The sequence below is a fragment of the Tenrec ecaudatus genome, chromosome 13, assembly GCF_050624435.1.
Source record: "Tenrec ecaudatus isolate mTenEca1 chromosome 13, mTenEca1.hap1, whole genome shotgun sequence".
In the NCBI taxonomy this organism is placed as follows: Eukaryota; Metazoa; Chordata; class Mammalia; order Afrosoricida; family Tenrecidae; genus Tenrec; species Tenrec ecaudatus.
The window spans coordinates 80,195,936-80,215,559 of record NC_134542.1 but is presented as its reverse complement, the minus strand read 5'-3'; the positions used below and the strand labels follow the sequence as shown (position 1 = coordinate 80,215,559).

The following is a 19,624-nucleotide window of genomic DNA, read 5'->3' as shown; positions in this document are numbered from 1 at the left end:
TTCTTAACACTGCTTTTTACGGCACACGGATCTTTTTAACTAATTTTAAAACAAGCAGTTAATAATTAAAACTATTATCAACATACAACAAAATATGCAAGCAGAATTTTAAAAAATAAAATTAGTGTTCACCTAAATAGACCTGAAAAATTCATCTGGTTTACTACATAATTATTATTATTTTTTAATTTGCTTCATGTGCCCAAGATAGTGGCAGCTTTATGTAACCTAGCATTTCAATGGTTGGATTTAAGATCTCAAACAAAATACTTTCTCATTAAAAAAAAAAAATCTCCACACTTAAAGCAGTAGTTTCTACGCTAATGCTAATCGTCAACTTCTACTTGGGGTACATTTAGAATAGATACGCGCATCTGAAAAGGCAGTGATAAAAAGGTAAAGAAAATACCAAGTACTCTGCCATTTGCAGGAGAAACAGACATACAGGGAACGCGGAGAGCTTACTGTGGAGTGGGTTTGTCAGGAAGTAGCCGTCATCCTTTCCCTTCACAGCAGTGACAGCGCTCCCACAGCAAGCCGGGTCTTTCAGTTAAAAGCACGAGCGAATACCTCCCATTGTGTCCTAGCTTTGCTGACCCCAAAGGTCACCATATGTCTTTCCTTAAAAGCTACCGTGAAAACATAATCCAAGCAAGCATTTACAACGCTCTATTTGCTGAAACACCTAAAATCTACCTAACCTCTCTCTCTGTTACTCACAAAACATGGCTGTCTTATTCAGAGATTAGCAATTATTGTAATGAGATACTGTCGGAGAGGGTCAAATAGTACTTCCTGCAGTTTGCACATCTTGATTTCCTGGTAAACAAACTGAAAGGCAGGTGGAGCGCTCAGATCACCAGTGAGCTGAATGCTCACGTGACAAAACTGAGCCAGGTAAGGTGCCTGCCTAGCTCAATAATCGTTAACATCAAAACAAACAATAAGAGAGAATACTTCTCTTTCTTCCTTTCTTTTTCCAAGGAGGAGTTATTCCTGACACGCATAAACTCCGTTTATAATAAAACTGCTTGAAAACTGACACCGTTTAAGCAGGTTTTAAGAATTACTTCTGGCAAAGAATTTGTAAAAGCCTGGCAAGGCTAATAAGGTAAAAAGAAGAAGGAAATAAGAAGAAAGAAGACAAATAGCTCTTCAAAATCCTGCTAAGGAAAAGGGAAAGATTTTCTTCATTTTTTTTAAGTGTGTACATTTCAACTGCTTTGTGAGAGGAGAGCACAGAAAATAAGTTTCTGAGGGGGAGGGAGGGAAAAAAGAGCTGATACCAAGGACTGAAATAGAAAGTAACTGTCTAGAAAATGATGATGGCAACATATGTACAAATATGCTTGGTACAATTGGTGCATGGAATGTTGTAAGAACCCCCAATAAAATTAATATTTTTTAAAAAGTTTCTGAATCAGTTATATACATTTATAAAACACTTAGTGAAAGCAGAGTATTTTCATTAGGGCAGGCTTCTGGAAAACTTGAAGCTATTTTGTACGTTATTTAAACTCATTTCAAAAAATAAAATGAAACTAAGCTGCAAGCACTTGTAAAATCACGACACTGTTGGCTTGAAAAACAAGTTTCTTTGCCTGAAGTCCCACTACCACCAAAACACTGCTACTCCCCCGGACCCCTAACCCTTGCAAGTTTCTAATACAGTTGCTTACGCTAGAGATTGGTTTAAATGACCTGTGAATATATAAACAAAACATATTCTGCCAACACAATAAAGTAATTCACTGCTTTCAAACTATGTAGGCTATGTTAAGAACTGGCAAATCTTATATTTCTCTATAAATTCCTATATACAACAATAAGGCCAGGCAGCATCTAAGTCCAAACTCATTGCCACTGGGACCATTCCGTTTAGCAATCCTTCAGGACAGGTAAGTTATAACTCTGTAGAGTTATAACAACAAAATTGGTGTTCATCAAAATAGTCTTGAAAAATGAATCTGCCTCATCTTTCTCCAAGGGAGCTGGTGGTGGGTTCAAACTAACAATCTTACACTCAGCAGCCCAGTGCCCAACCACAGCACCCATCTGGCTCCTCATTGAAATACCTGCCATCTAAAAACAGCTCTTAGAGACCTGTTTACAACAATATGATCATGCCTAGGTACTGATAGTATACTAATTAGGTTTGCATTTACTCTGCAAAATGAAGTTCTAATGTACTGAAACAGAAAACAAACCAAAAACGTAATAGAATCAATGATAACAAAAACAAAACACACATAAAACAAAGAGACACATGCTGTATGACGGGGACAAAGCACTGACTATGTGCCCCGAGAGGGCTATATGTTCAATATTGACCCACATTAACATGAGTCACTAGCACCACCACAAACCATCACCCTTACTAAAACGACACATGAAATGGACATGTTTCCTGAAAACAATGACTAAAGTATTAGCAGTTCCAGCTAAATTTCTTGGGCAAATGAAATATTTTTAAAACCTTGTAGTTATCTGGCATGAAAACAGCCTTTATTTCTTCCTTTACAGAAACTTAAATATAACTCCTAGTAAATAGGAATTTAGATAAGATTTCCTTAATCTACATCTAAGCTTAGATAGTAGGACCTTTAAATTATTTCTCAAAAAGGAAACAAAATTTAAATTAGAAGATTATGTCAAAGTATTCAGGTCTAAATGTGTTTCCTGTAATGGATCAAATCCAGAGGTTGATCAAATAGGAACAAAGAAAATCAATTTATTACTTTGTTACATTTAAGGTGGCCTTTTATCAAAAGCCAGCCAGTTCTTGGTGTTAAGAGGACAATTCAGCTAAAGGGCAAGGGACAAAGCCAGGGTAATAGATTTGGCATCTAGCGAGTTCCACGAAGACTCCTTCTGAGCTGACCAGGAAGGAAACATGGCCCCTACTCTAGCCCAGGGTATGTTTCAGCTCTATCTGTCCTCTCAGTCAGACACACGGCACACCTGACTGCATATGGTGGCTTCAAAAAGGATTTCCCTGACCCACAGCACTCCAAGTAACCACCAAACCCGAAAACCCAAATCCACTGCCATGGAGTCAATTCCAACTCATAGCAACACCGTACAAGACAGGGTAGGGCTGTCCCTGTTTCTGAGACTGTAACTCTTTATGGGAGTAGAGAGCCTTGTCTTTCTCACGGAGCAACTGGTGGTTTTGAACTGCTGACTTTGCAGTTAGCAGCCTAATACATAACCACTATGACACCAAGTAACCACAGCGGAGCTTCATCCAACAGGATTTAAGAAACCACATGCAACGTGGAGTGGTGAGTCTGGAGGAAAAGAAGCAGAGGGGAAAGCTCCCACTTTTATTTGCTTGCCTTCTGCTAGCAAGGAATACATTTTAAAATACTTATATCCCATCTTATTCCAAAATAATTTAACCTTAAATTATAGAAATTACAGAAATACACATAGTAAAACGGAATGATGTCAAAGGGAAACTGAAATGAATGAAAGGAGCATTAGAGGAAGCCAGACAGATGAAGCACAAAATGAGGCTGGAACAAAGCAATGCCTATTGGTAGGTCTTGCACAACTCAAAGCTGTGGATTGCTCAACTCTTAGCTTCTGATGAAAGTAAATACATTTAATGAATGCATTTAAATTATAAAATTCTCAAATTATAAAATTGCTGTTTTTCAATAATGCTAACAATTGGGTAATATCATGTTAATAGTTCTCAAAAATCCCTTTACAGAAATTAAAGTAAAATATCAAATACATTTTTCAACAATTCCTCAGAGATAAACAGGGTCCTAAACAAAAATGTTACACAGAAAAAACAGGGTCCTAAACAAAAATGTTACACAGAAAATAAGTCATCTCTAGAGAAGCCTTCTGCAATATGTTAAGTCTGCACCTTTAAATATATACAAATGATAATCCACAAATCTTTTGTTAGCTCAAGGTCCATTACCCAGTCCCCTTCAAAACCAACCAACCAGCCAGGTTAGAAGTACATAAAATAGACACCCAACTGTGGTTCCAGATCGGGTGGACAGACCCTCGGGAGGAAAGTCCAGTTATGTACTGTGAACTCTCTTTTGAAGTGAAAAGTGTCCCTCTTCCTTGGTGGTCCTTCTATGACCCTTCTCTGTTCAACAGCCAGGGAGCACAATCTATTATTTTAAAAATTTCTGTTCCCTCTCCATTTTGTTTTTAACAATGGTATGCAAATCTGCTCACATGCCCAGATTCATCCCGTTTGCAACAGTTTATCTTCACTTTTGCATACATTTAGAGCATTTTCCTTTTGTTACTGGTGAGAGAAAAGGGGAAAGAAAGTACAAATACAGGTAGTTCCTGACCTGTGATACATTTGAATTAGGGCAAACCACCATTTACAACTGTGTTTATTCGTTTGTCTTTGGTGTCCTGTAAATTAGTAGAATGCACTACAGAGAAGGTTTAAAGTGTATTTTGCTGATGCTATCATTCTCAGATGTTTACCTACACAATCTCAAAGACAAATAAGGATTTGCTTTATAAAGCGACTGCTAGCCAAAGAACATTATAATGAAATTTTTAAGAAATATTGGACATAGAATGGAGTCACTGCATTTATAAAGACTGCACATTCCAGAACTCAACACGACTGTAACCTGATCGCCACGTGAGGTAACAGAAAACCCGATCTTCTGCCACACTGGTGCTGATCGCCTCTGTACTCCAGCCTCCCAGATGATGCTTATGTTGCGATGACATAGCTTCTCCCCTATCTCACGAGTTCTGGTATCTTAATTTCCAGCATGCCCCTTTTTCTGACAGTTTGGGCCCATAAAGCCAAACTTCTCTGTATCATTTAACTCTAACTTACTCTCTAAGTATTAGGGGGTTCTTTTACTAGAACTTGCCGATATTTTTTTAATATCACCCACCATGAATAATAAAATGAGTGACTTGTAGCACTTTTTAAAATTAAAAGATCATTTTATTGGGGGCTCTTACAACTCTTATAACAATCCATACATCAATTGTATCCAGCATATTTGTACATGTGTTGCCATCATTATTTTCAAAACATTTACTTTCTATTTGAGCCCTAGGTATCAGATCCTCTTTTTTCCCTCCCCCCTCACTCTTTGATACATGATAAATTATTATTAGTTTCATATCTTACATAGACCACTGTCTTCCCCCATGGTTTCTGCTGTTCACCCCCCTGGGGGTGGAGGTGGGGCTTATCACTGTTCCCCTTCTTCTCTAGCAAATACTCTCTTTTTTTTTTAGGCAAATACTCTTAATACAAATTAACAATATAAAAAAATGTAAGAAACTGCTGTGCACATGTTTATAACTGTTCATCTTTGTTCAACATAGCCAAGGTATTTGATATGACTGAAATATGATATAGTTGCATCAATGAACTTATGGAGTCGCTTTTTTCCGTACAAATAATTTCTACCTGGTGTACAATCAACAGTGGAGTCCTCGGATGCTGCAAATGGCCATGCCTGGCCTCCTAGCTACAGGTTGATGGTTTGATACTATCCAGAAGTGACTCAAAAGACAGGCCTGGCAATCGGCTATAGAAAGGTCACATGAATTGACTTTTTTTTTTCCTTTCAAAATTTTCAAAAGAATGCTTCAGCTGGGAGAACTTTGACAGCAGTACCCAAACCAATATAGTTGATAAACTACTGTCAGACCTGAAACTAAGATTAAATGATAAGAGTGTCCAAAGGGATTTAATCCATGTTTGAACTTTCACTTTTAACTCAGAGAATCACACAGCCTCTTATCTTCTTAGGAGTGTGCTGGTGGCATGATGTGGAAGCTCTCAGCAGCGAACCAACAATGGAACAGCTCCAGCCCCCCCATCCCCCCACCCCCACTCTGCACCAGAAGGAGACAGGGGCCTCCTCTGATACAGAAGCCAGCCTTGGAAACACCATGGGGCAGCTCCACTATTATGGGGTCCTACAGAGCCCCACGGAGTTGGAAATGAGGAGAAGACCATGGGTTATTACCACATTACCACTAATCTCCTTGTCTACTGTGCATAGCTGGATCTGTGATTTCTGAATTTTACATTTATTTTAGGGAAACTCAAATCTCAGCCTGAGAATCTCAACATACAATTTCAATAGAACTTTTAATATGTTTCTGCAAAAGTTAGAGGTACTGAGATTTAATGTAATGCATATACCTTGCTTAACATATTTTCTTGCAATAAGAAAAAACACCCTAACATTTAAAAGTATTAAAAAATATCTGCGTAAGTAGCTACCTGAATTACCTACCTTAATCAATCAAGATTAAATTCTATTGATTTTTAAAGTACAGGATAATTAAAATTGTTACATTATTAACTGCCTTACAATTTTTTTCCTGAGAACAAAACTAGGGCAGATGTTCTTAATATATATTGTAAAAGCTTTTAAACAAATTTAACCAAAGGAAAAAGTATAATTCAATTTTCTTACTTTTCCTTAAAAACAAAAATGCAACCATATCCCAAAGAAAGCTACAAGTTTATATAGTTTCATTTATTGCAACATAATAGATACACACAGAGGCTGTGAGAGTACAATATTCATTTTGCTGCAGAAGAACCGACATTGCATAACAATGAGATTTGCTAATGAAATCAACCATCAACCTGCAATACATATGTATTAAATCCAAGGCCTCAGTGTCATTTTCTTTTTGCATCGTTTGTTCTTTCTTTCCCTTGTTCCTTGACCTTTTCACTAGTTTTGTCCTTTAGATTTTAGAACTTTGGTAAAGCAAAATTCAAGACTATAACCTCATAAATGTTCTGCTCTTTATTCAGCATTTATTTTTCATGTAAATTTCAATTGTTCTGCTTCTATGAGCACTATAAGTGTATTTTTGAGGGTGGAGTGGAGGGAATCAATGCATGCTACCAGACGAAACAAAGGAGGTTCATTTCTATAAAAAATTGTAGTGTCTAATATCAAAAAAACAGAAACAAAACCACTATCTGACATAAATTCCCTCTACAAACTTCCATAGCAAGGTTAATTCTAACTGATTCAATAAAACTAAGTAACAATAAATATATTTAAAGTCACTTTTATATTATAACTCCTACCGTACTTTCCACTGCAGCTAAATAAGACCCGACTAATGAAATCACTATAAAAGTTATTGTAATCTTTTTAGATAAAATTCTAATTTTCCCCTAAATTGTCTTTACTGTCCTGTTCTACAAATGTTAATGGCACATTACCACTTGTCAAAAGTAATTCTGAGAGGTTTCTTGAATATTAATGCTTTACTTATTATCATTTTATAAAGTACAAAAGCTCTGAAAAATTGATATCATTTAAAGACAAGCAACAACGTTCCCCAGAACTAATTCATGCTGTTTTGCATATATAGTATATTTAACTAAATTTGTTCTATGGGTTGTGCATTTACACAAATTAGATTTTCAATTCACCATGCTACAGATAATTTAAGAGCCTAGGACCTACTGTAGTTTATACTTGCTACTAATCCATGAAAATAATAACTGTTAAGTAACTAAACTAAAGCAACACTGAATGATAACCAAAACTGAGATTACCTTTCCCAACTTTGTTTTTGCAATATTCCCTGTCTCACCTCTAACGACAGTCTGCTGATCAAAGGCAACGTGCATTACGGCTCTGACAGAAGAGCAAAGCAAACAGTAGACATTCTTGATCGAACTGACATTCATCTGAAAGTCGGCACTAACAGTCTAATTATCATTAAAATCTTGAAGATTATTTTAAAATCTTGATTTCATTTATTGAGATGGGCTTTGTCAAGAGATATAGAAAACAATAATAAAGTATTGAAGAATGATTTAAGAGCCAAAGGCCACATAAGTGTCTGAGCAATCATTCACTCATATACAAAGTATTCCCCTAAATTTTCAAATTTCCAACTAAACTCACAGAATACAAGCCAGCCACAAAACCATTTAGACCAACATCATGCTCGAGAGTGACACTAAAAACCCTACTGCCAAGGGGGCAAACACCGCAATACCAAACTGGTGCAGAGGCTTTGAAAGGTCATTTGACTCAGTACTCAAAGTGTGCTCCACAGACCAACAACACTGATCTCTCTTGTCAGAAACACAGAATTTCAGGGTCCAGCACAAACCTACTGAATCAGAATATTCATTTTAACAGTCTATTAACAATGATTTAAAATTGTTCCAACAGACTCTTTTATTTAAAGAGTCGTTCCTTTAAATAAAATCATGTGAAAAAAAAATCCAACACAGTAAAAATAAATGGAGAGCTACTTTTTGGGGAGGGGCGGGCACCAGCCTCACTAAAAACCCAAACCAAACTCACCGCCCTGGAGTTAGTGCGGACTCATGGTGAGCTTACAAGACTGGCCAGAAGCCCTTCGCTTTCCCCCAGCATCTGCTGAGGGACTTCAACAAAGTGCTCCCATCTTCGAAAGTTCTTCAGAGTACACTTTGGAAAGTTGGCTCTTTTATTTTCCTTCCTTCCTTTCATTTAAAAACTTTGACTTAAGGAAATAGAGGAAAGACCAAAGAGGCAAAAGGCATTTATAGAGGTCTAAATAAAGGCATGTACATGTGCAAATATATTTATATATAAGGATGGGGAAATAGATCTATGTGCATATATTTATAGGTTTAGTATTAAGGTAGCAGAAGGACATTGGGCCTCCACTCAATACTCCCTCAATGCAAGAATGCTTTCTTCTATTAAATTAGCATTCTATGATGCTCACCTTCCGGACACAACCACTTAAAACAAAGCGGGTGAATAAGCAAATGTGGTGAAGAAAGCTGATGGTGCCTGGCTATCAAAAGATATAGCGTCTGGGGTCTTAAAGGCTTGAAGGTAAACAAGCGGCCATCTAGCTCAGAAGCAACAATGCCCACATGGAAGAAGCTCACCAGCCTGTGTGATCATGAGGTGTCGAAGGGATCAGGTATCAGGCATCAAAGAACAAAAAAATTCTATCACTGTGAATGAGGGAGGAGTGCGTAGAGGAGACCCAAAGCCCATTTGTCGGCCACTGGACATCCCCTTACAGAAGGGTCTCGGGAGGAGATGAGCCAGTCAGGGTGCAATGTAGCAACGATGAAGAATACAGCTTTCCTCTAGTTCCTAAATGCTTCCTCACCTCCCTCCCCCATTATCATGATCCCAATTCTACCTCACAAGTCTGGCTAGACCAGAGGATGTACACTGGTACAGATAGGAACTGGAAACACACGGAATCCAGGGCGGATGATACTTTCAGGACCAGTGGTGTGAGTGGTGATACTGGGAGGTTGGAGGGAAGAGTGGGTCGGAAAGGGGGAACCGATTACAAGGATCTATATGTGTGACCTCCTCCTTAGGGATGGACAACAGAAAAGTGGGAGAAGGGAGACACCAGGCAGGGCAAGATATGACAAAATAATAATTTATAAATTATCAAGGATTCACGAGGGAGGGGGAGCAGGGAGGGAGGGGAAAAATGAGGAGCTGATGCCAGGGGCTTAGGTGGAGAACAAATGTTTTGAGAATGATGAGGGCAATGAATGTATAAATGTGCTTTACACAATTGATGTATATGTATGGATTGTGATAAGAGTTGTATGAGCCCCTATTAAAACGATTAAAGGAAAAACTTTGACTTAAGGGAACTACTCAAGTAATTTAAACAACTTTGTACAACTGTTAGACTAATCACATATAAAGTTACCAAAGCAAGAATGAGCACACAAGGTAAAGTCATACTTGTTCCAGTTCAAACATAACAGATTTGTTCCAAACAAACATGTTTAAATGTGACTTAGTGCTCACTGGATGGCTGCAGACCAATTCTCTAGTTAGAGTTTGCCTTGATCTCTTTAGTGTAGCCTACAGGGGGCGGGAAGTAGGGGTGGGCAAAGTTGCCATGGATAAACCAATTCTGAGATTAGGGCTAATACGGACTGAGTGGTTTAAAAAGGGGGCAGAAAGATTTCAAAGATGACCAAACTATGGCTGAAGTCCAGAAACTGGTAGAAGAAAAAGGTAGAATTATTTCAATGCAATCACTATTGAAGGTGGGTTCTCACATGATTTGGCGTTTTCACTTTTAAGCACAGACCTTGGCGTTTGCAAGCTTTTGGCTGGAATGGTGCCAAAGGTGTTGTGTGAAGGGCAGCAAGCTCAACGAGTTGATTTTCCATCAGTCTTTTAAGCAAGATCAAAGTTAATGAAAATGATTTTATATAACAAATTGTAACTAAAGACAAGACTTGGGGGATTACCAGTACAATCCAGAAGAAAAAGGATGAATTAAAGCAGTGCTTTCAAGGGGTTCTAGTAGACCAGTTAAATTCAAGACAGAGGGTTAGTCAGCTGTGAAGTCTTGGTGATTGTGCATTGGAATTGTGTCTAAGAACAAAGGACAATCTTGGGGAGCATAAAAAGAGGAAAAAAGAAAGCAAAAATTTCATGGTTAATTGTAAACATAGATAAGTATATGTGTAGATCTATAAATTTGTGTATTTGTCTATATATATATATATATATATATATATATATATATATATATATATATATATATATATATATAAACAAAGAAGCAGATGGACTTTGGGTCTCTACTTAAATCCTACCTGAGTACAAGAATGGTTGTTCTAATAATGTGGCACTGTATGATACCCACCTTCCCGACATGATCACTGAAGACAGACGTGTGTGTAAGCAAATGTGGTGAAGAAAGCTGATGGTGCCTTGCTCTTAAAAGATATAGCATCTGGGGACTTAAAGGCTTGTAGTTAATCCAGTGGTCATCTAGCCAGAGCAACAAAGCCCACATGGAAGCACAGCAGTCTGTGTGATCATTAAGTGTTGTTGGGTATGGGTATCAGAAATTCAAAAACAAGCAATCAAATCGATGTGAAGAAGCATGGACAAAGTGGAGACCCAAACCCACCTTTAAGACAATTGGACAGCCCCTCATAGAAGGGGCACATTGAAGGTATGATAAATTCAGGGAGTTGTATAGCACCACTATCCTCTACTTCTTCAATATTTCCTCCACTTACTAGTATGGTTTTTGTTTTACCTCATTGATCTTGTTGGACTTCTATAGGTTCACTTGTATAATTAACCTGACGGTCTAATTATATCAGTAATTTTGTACCCAAAGTGGTAAATTATTTTGCATAACATTTATTGTTTTATATTGTAGGCCTGTAATTCTTAAGAAATTACTCATTTTAATCTCTCTAGTAGACATTCCAGGTATGATAAACTTTAATACACAGTTGACATTTACCCTGAGCCACACTTGGGATTACTGCCAGGGAGGTTAAGATCTTTCAATGCATGGAAGACAAGATAGATACCCTTCAGAAACAGTAACAGGAGTAATGTTTCCTTGAGGATAGGGAAAGGGGTAGGAGAAGGGGAAGGGAAAAGGGGAGCTGATAGCAAGGATGACTATATAACCCCACTCAAGGGGAGTAAGAACAGAATTGTAGGTGAATAGATTTTTAGGATGGGGTAAGATACAGTAGTAGTAATAATAATAATATAGCAATAAGGGCTCCTGGGGGTGGGGTAGAGGAGGAGGGGATTAAAGGGAGCTGATATCATGGAGTTCAAGAAGAAAAATAATATTTGGAAACTGATTGTGATAGCAACTGCACAATTATGTTTGACCTAATTGAATTATGGATTGTTATGATATCTGCATGAGCTCCCAACAAAAGGATTGATTTTTAAAAAGAGAAGAAGTCTTAATAACATGGAAAACTTCCTGGGTGAGAAAAAGGCCAGGAGAGTCTCAAGGAGGCATTTGTGCCCACCAGGGCAGTCATTTCCTCGTTCTTCAAGGGTAGCGAAGATTGTCCTGGGAGAATTTAACTGACAGGACTGCTCTAGTCCCTTAAGGTTGTTTGTCTCCCCAAATTCAAAGAATATTTCAAAAGAACAAAATTTGAGACCCCCTAGGTTGCCTAAACTGCTTTTTTGGATCTAGTATACATAGAACACAAATTCTTCAGAGAGTGGTTAGAGACATGGAAGAAGCACTTTCAGGGGTGTATGGTCCTAGACGGGCAATCTGCTGAGAAACAGTAGCCTCGGAGTTGGATAGTTTTATTTAAGGAGGTGTTGATGATTTTTTTAACAGCAACACTTTTTTGACTTACTCTGGCACAACAACCTATTTTTACATAGAGTTTAATTGATTTTGGAGTGTTTTCAAAGTTAGATTAAAATTACGTTTTTATAATTCAAATTGATCTTTCTCCAAATAGGTTTAATTGGTGATGCCGAATTTCTTTAACATACTTTTATTGTCATTAAACAAATTTAATAAGTAGTCGACCTATCATATTCACCACAAGTCAGGCTAATTTGACAGCAGCTGATAGTAGCAACCACCACCATGTACGAGTTACTATACTAAATGCGGAAAGAGTAATAAAGGTGAATGGATAACGTACCACACTTCTCCCTCCCCCCCCTCTCTCTCTCTGTTAGCTTATGCAAAAGTTTACAGAGTAATCAACAATTTATACACGTTTGGTTTCAAGACATTGGTTGCAATCTCCTCAATGTCAGAATACTCTTCTTCCTTTCGTGTGTGTGTGTGTGTATGTGTGTGTGTGTGTGTGTGTGTGTGTGTGTGTGTGTGTGTGTAGGGGGTGGGGGACTGTTTCCCATTTCCTTTTATTCTTTCCTGATGCTTCCTGCCTGCTGAGCTTCCCTGCCGGTGATGTTCACTTTGTAGCCCTGTCAATTGTTAATGGGTATAGTTCTAGTCTTGAGGGTTCCTAGTCCAGTGGGTCACAACCTTCTTAAGGCCACAACCCTTTCATATAGTTCCTCATGTTGTGGGGACCCTCCCCTCCAGTGATAAAATTACTTCCGTCGCTACTTCATCACTGTCATTTTTCTACTGTTATGAATCGGGCAACCCCTGTGAAAAGGTCATTCGACCCCCCAAAGAGGTCACGACCCACAGGTTGAGAACCACTGTCCTAGTCTCTTTCAGACAGGAAGTCTGGCCTTTTTCATGTTTTAGAATTTTCTTCTGGGTTTCCTTTCTCTTTCCATTCTGACTCTGATCAGAGCGATAAGTAGTGGCTGCTGGGCGCCCTGTGGTTCTTCTGGTCTGTTAGCAGCAAAAGCTGTGATTTGTCCACTTCTTTGGTCGTTTAGACAAATTATGCTCCTAAATCCCTGATATTCTTTACTCTTCTTTGCTCTACACAAGGAGAGATCAATAACTGTACGTACCTTAAATGGCTTTACTCAAGCTTTTATGACCCCAGGCATGACTCACCAAAGTAGGATCTAAAATATTGACTTTGTGGACTAAGTTATGCCAATTAATCTAGTTGTACCCCAAATATTGTGGTGCTAAACTCCCAAGACCAGGGATTACTCTGCACATCTTGAAAGAGGAATAAAAGCAAAGCCAAAGTCGTTCACCTTGAGTCAATTCTGACTCACAGGGACCCAGTAGGACAGGGTAGAACTGCCCCTGTGAACTCCCAGAATCATCTGGCCTCCCTGTCACGCTCCTCGCTCACTTCTGTGAAGTCCATACTGACTGACAGAGATCCCCTTATGGGTTTACAGAAGTAGAAACCCCCATCTTTCTCCTGATGGTTTCAGACTCCTGACCTTGCAGATCACAGCCCAACCTGTAACCACGACACCACGAATACATTGATCATACTAAGCATCATGAAGAATGGCATAAAGTACCAAGGACCCTTGGCAGTGCAGGGGGTGAGTACTATGTAATACTATTTAAAGCTATGACAGAGTCTGAAATGAGGCAAATATAAAGCTATGGAAATTAAGTTAGTCAAAGACTGTTTAATGGGCTGGTCAAAGGAAAATAAGGAATACAAATGATAGATTAGAGAAGTTAAATCGGTGGTCTGCATGGCAAATGCTACTGGAAAATGAGGGGGAAGACGAGCACAATAAGCAATCAGGGCGGAAAGTGCACGGAAGAAAGTTTCTGGAGGAGGCATAAGAGGGCAAGGAGCAAAAAGCACGAAGAGAGCGTTAGGTTTCGTGTGGAGGAGGTAAGCCATCTTTCTCTCAGGGATGGCCGGGAAGTAGAAGGAAAAACTCGACAGTTTCTTTTTTGTTTTTTACTTTAACTTTTGAAATAACTATAGATACACAGAGAGGTCCTTATACCTTTCATCCAACATTTCATTTTAAAACAAAATTATAATGTTTATGAAAACCAGTAAATAAATATTAATATTACAGGTATATATAACCTACATTCAAGATATTGAACTACTTCATTGCCAGGAAGATAGCTCGTGCCCTTTTCTTTCATGGTCACCTCCAAACTGTTGGTCCACAATAACATTTAAAAAATGCCTAAGTAAATGTAAATGAAATCATATAGCATGTGACCACTTTAGACTATTTGTTTATTTGTTTCACTCAGCACAATACTTTTGGATTATCTAAGTAGCAATAATGCAGCATTACTGAATGGTATTGTATGGTATGCATTGACCATACAGTACTGCTTAATCCTTACCTGCAGCAAACCATTTTGGTCATTGCCAGGTCAGAGATTATACAGCTACAGCTGTTATGAACAGTCTTGTATAGGTTTCATGTGAATAATCAGCCTTCCTTTTCCTGGGATAAAAGCCCAGAGTGTGCACACAGAGTAAAGATGTGTTTAGTTCTTACAGAAACTACCAAACTGTTTGTTAGAGTTGCTGTACCATTTTATGCTCCTGCCAGCAATGTGGGAGCAGTCCAATTTTTCCACATCCTTGCAGGCATTTGCCATTGGCACTATTTCTAATTTTAACTGTCCGATATATGTATAGTGATATTTCTTTTTTTTTTTGTATAGTGATATTTCATTTTGAATTTTCCTGATAATGAGAGCTGCTGAACATTTTATTTTCCTGTGCTTATCTGGCATTTGTATATCCTCTTCAGTAAATTGTTTCTTCAAGTCTTTTAACCTTTTTCTAATTTAGTCTGCTCAGTGTTGAGTTTTTTATTTATCCTAGAGAGGAGTTCTTTGTCAGATATATGATTTGCAAATATTTTCTCCCAGAAGGTTGCTTCTTATTTTTCATGGTTTTAACAGGGGTCTTTTGCAGAGCAAATGTTCCATCATGAATAAGTTCAATTTACTGATTTTTTTCTTGTATTGATTATATTTTGGTGTAATGTGTCACCAAACCTCAGGTCCCATACATTTTCTCCTGTTTTCTTTTTTTTTTCTTCTAAAATCTTTAGTTGCCTGTTTTACATTAAAGTCTGTGATCCAAACAAGTTAGATAAGAAAATTAATAGACTTTTTGAAAATCAGAAAGCCTTCAACTACTTTGTAGAATTCACTTCAACATTTATTGGGTATCCACTTAAAGGCAGGCACACAATGGAGAAAGCACTAACATATATTTTTATTTCATTCTTTTACATATTTTAAAAGAATTGTGGACTGCATGCTAAGGCAATTCTGGAGTGCTGAACCTAACTTAGCTAGACAGGGTTCCAGAGCGTCCTTTTAGGAGATTACATCCTCTCTAAATCTTTTAAGAACGGGAATTAAGCTAACAGTAGGCGAAAGGCTGGGTCAGAAAGAGGAAAGACCATTGAGACAAAGCATGAAGATTCTAAAACCATGGACCACTTTAAGGGCATATAAACAGTTCAAACCTTGGGGGACTGAAGCAAGCACGGCTGCAACAAAGTGTAAATAGGTGAATGTCCCGGGTTTCACTTGTAATGGCAAGTAAACAGTCACTGAGGAGATGATAAATTTGGATAGAGCAAGACTAGAGGCAAAGAGACCGTGTGGAAAGTTACTGTGGCAGCCCAGAGAGACATGATGGAAATCCACATTAAGTGGCAGTTATCAGGACCAGCCACCCACTCATCTGAGTGGCGACTGTGACGAGGATGGTGGGCGCAGGACCAGGCATGTTTCTTTCTGTTGTGTGTGTGGTTGCTATGGGCCTGAAATGACTAAGTGACACCTAACAACAGCAATACACATCATGACTACGGGGAAAAATGGTTTCAAGAAATTTTTTTGAATAATAAATGCAGTTTTTATTGAAAAAGAAGGTAGGCGGAGGAATTAGCTTATGAACCATGTTAAAGTTTTGAAACAGTAATGTGGGAAATCCTTTCATTAATCTCTAGTTAAACCATGGAACTGTCTAAAACAACATTTGCCAAAGCATAAAAAACAAAGAAAAAATCTTTAAAGATAGGATTAAGTAAATTGGAAAGACACACACATACACACACACACACACACACACACATTAAAAGATGCTCTGAAACTCTTTTATTAAACACACATGCACACACAAAAAATCATTTAATTTTTAAAACTTTTGTTGCCTAAAGAACATTTTTTATCCCTTTCTCTCCCCATGCAATATCCATTCCATATAAGCAATGACCCACCCATTGCCAGAGTCCATTTCGACTTATAATCGCCCTTCGTAGGGTTTACAAGACTGCCAACAAGAGAGCCAAACCCAAACCCAAACTCAAAACAAACCAAGCCCACTGTCTGAAAGTCTCTGTATAGAGCTTCAGAGGCTGCAAGTCTTTATGGGAAAGTCTCCTCTTTCTCTTTACACGAGCTCGCAGCCTCATCTTGCTCTCTTGATGCAGCTGGTAGGTTTGAAGTGCTATCTTTGAGGTTAGCAGTTCAATATTTACCCGACAGCAACCCCGCACCAACCTGGGCAATGCTGGATTAGCACCCATGTTGTTCCTGGTAGAGTTTAGTGCTATTTGTCGTCAAATCCAACCCAGCTCACAGCAACCTCACGTGCACAGAAGACAACTGTCCCACGGAGGTGGGGGTGGAGGATCTCTGGTGGCGTCCCTGATTGCTCTCTCTGATGGCTCAAACCCCACTACACTCACATGGTTTCCTCGTGGTTCTTGGAACAAGCCAAACACAGTATCCCTGAGTGTTTTCCACGGACTGTTTTCTTTTTCTGAAACAGTCTTCCCTACGAAACCATCATGACTCATTCCCGTTGTGACTGCCAAATCTCCTTCTTATTTGGGAGACCTGCACCAACCAACCACCCTTTACCAATAGCAAGTCCATACGCCTGGCACTCAGAATCCTTAATTTGCTTTACATTTTTTCAGAATATTGGCTGCCAGAGAATGTTTTAAAGTATTAACCTATTTGTTAATTGTCCATTTCATCCTTAAAATATAAACTCTCATGTAAACCCTTGTGTATGCCCCGTGAGTGTAGCTTCTATTTTTGTTCTCCTTCATGTTCCACATAGTTCACTGCCATCGAGTCGATTCTGACTCATAACAACCCTATGGAGGGTGTTGAAGACTATTAATCTTTATGAGAACAGAGAGTATCTTCCTTCTCCGGAGGAGTGGCAGGTGGAGTTGAACCACGGACCTTGTAGCAGAACAACACTTTACCATTGCACAAGGGCGCCTCTGCACATACTAGGAATTTAATAATTAGTTGTTGCATGATTTAATGGTCTCCATTTAACTGCTGAATGTTTATATTTCTTCTTAAAGTTGCTGATAGGTGAAATAGCTACAGATGACCATATGTATTAAGAGATGAGAACTCAGCTTATAAACTACAGTTAATATAGCTCTAAAATATCAAGCTGACGAGCCAGGCAGGGTGCGGGGTAGCAACGATGAAACATATAACTTTCTCTAGTTCTTAAATGCTTCCTCCCCCCCACTATCATGATCCCAATTCTACCTTACAAATCTGGCTAGATCACAGGATGTACATAGGTACAGATAACAACTGGAAACACAGGGAATCCAGGACAGATGACTGCTGTAGGACCAGTGGTGAGAGTGGCGATGCCTGGAGGCTGGAGGGAATGTGGGGTAGAAAGGGGGAACTGATTACAAGAAGCTTGGTATAGCCTCCTCCCTGGGGGATGGACAGCAGAGAAGAAGGTGGGGGGAGACGTCGGACAGTGTAACATATGACAAAATAATAATTATAATAATAATTTATGAATGATGACGGGTTCATGAGGTAGGGGGGAATGAGGGGGAAAATGCGAAGCAGATATTAAGGGCTCAAGTAGAAGGCAAATGTTTTGAGAATGATGATGGCAACAAGTGTACATATGTTCTTGACACAATGGATGTAGGTATGCATTGTGATAAGAATTGTACGAGCCCCAATAAAATGATTTAAAAAATAAAATAAAATATCAAGCTGAACATTTTATCCTTTAAAACTTCTAGTAATTTGGAACCTTTCAACTTAAACCTTTCGAATGCTTACTCATCGTTAAAAAGATTCGAAATCATTACATGAAATACTTTTATCTTTAAAAATACACTTATTGGTGTAATTGGAACAATTCTTGTTAACTGCACCTGTTTTGACATGTCAAAGAGTTGAAGCTCTGAAAGAGGTTCCAAAGTAGTGGCCTTGACCCTGTAAAGCAAAGGGCCATGTCCTTCTGTGATGTACAGTGATTACTTTCTAAACTTTAGTAACTGTCAAGTGCTTTACTTGGTGTTTGGTGCGTAATACTTCTACTTTTAGTAGATGTGACTTTCCAGTATGGGCGCGCTGTTCAAATGAATTCACTTTGCATAAGAACATACCTTTCATAAAAACACAGGCTCCCAGAAACGCTAAAATTCTCACTTATCAGTGCAATATTCCTAACTATCTTTAAAAAAAAAATCTAGAAAAACCCTTAAAAAAAAACCTTTTAATATGAAATAAAGTCAATATCAGATATAAACTTGAATTGGGTTTTTATTTACATAAAATAATTATTAAGGAATAAGAGCATAACTGATGTGCAAATAACTTTATAACTCAAGTATGAATTCTTATTCAATAAAAAATTTCTATATAGCAGTCTAGTGCTGACAGTTTTAAATGAAAAGCCCAGATTATAGCCAACTGAATAATAAGTGATGTAATAAATAGTCTCTAAAATTATATACTGTCAGTATGCGGCTCTTATGAAAAAAGTAGGTATACTCTGAGGTATTTTAACTTTATTTTTAAAAATTGTTTCTTTTACCTACTAAAGAAATTTTGTGTGTATAACAAATCATAATCTAAGAGTCACTTAATGTTTCTGCATTAATTAGCTAAATGTCCTTGGAGAAATCATAGTCTCTAAGCCTCAGTCTCTTCATCTTTAAAACGAGAGACTAGGTCTGGGGTTATTAGCATATGCTCTAGCTTTAATATTCTATGATTCTAAATTTTGTGAGCTTAAGATATTTTGAAAACAAAATTCTTATGGGTCTTTAAAAAAAATACAATACAACAATGCTTGCAAAGCAACTAAGAAGTATTTAATGCCAAGAGATGCATATTATTCCCTTAAAAGCTTACTTCTTTAAAAGGTAGGTACTAAAACAAATTTATGCTTTTTTATAATGAAACACCTCAATTGTACTGAAATATGATGACTACTATTTATCTACTTTAGGTGAATAAAAGCTGAGGGCAATTTATGAGAGCACAGTACAAACTCCTGAATACCAGAAGGTCACCGCCTCTGTGCTGAGCTGCTCGCAAAGCCTCTACGAAGCTCCAGAGCTGCCATTTTTCTTCTTTGACAAAGACTCCATCTGCCACCGAGCCATTTACAGCCTCCGAGTCAGAATACCAATGA

The 19,624-nt window shown here is 38.1% G+C and overlaps 1 protein-coding gene across 10 annotated transcripts in view; it reads right to left on the bottom strand.

Moving 5' to 3' along the window:
• The window catches only part of BAZ2B (bromodomain adjacent to zinc finger domain 2B), a 388,953-nt gene that overhangs the window by 170,650 nt on the left and 198,679 nt on the right, over window positions 1-19,624 (bottom strand). Inside the window, exon 1 of one of the 10 annotated variants that reach the window (XM_075529676.1) lies at window positions 466-704. The exons of the other annotated variants lie outside the window; for them this stretch is intronic. The gene's annotated coding sequence lies outside the window, so the exon portion shown is untranslated. Of the gene's footprint in view, window positions 1-465; window positions 705-19,624 lie in introns of those variants that run through there. 10 annotated transcript variants of the gene reach the window in all.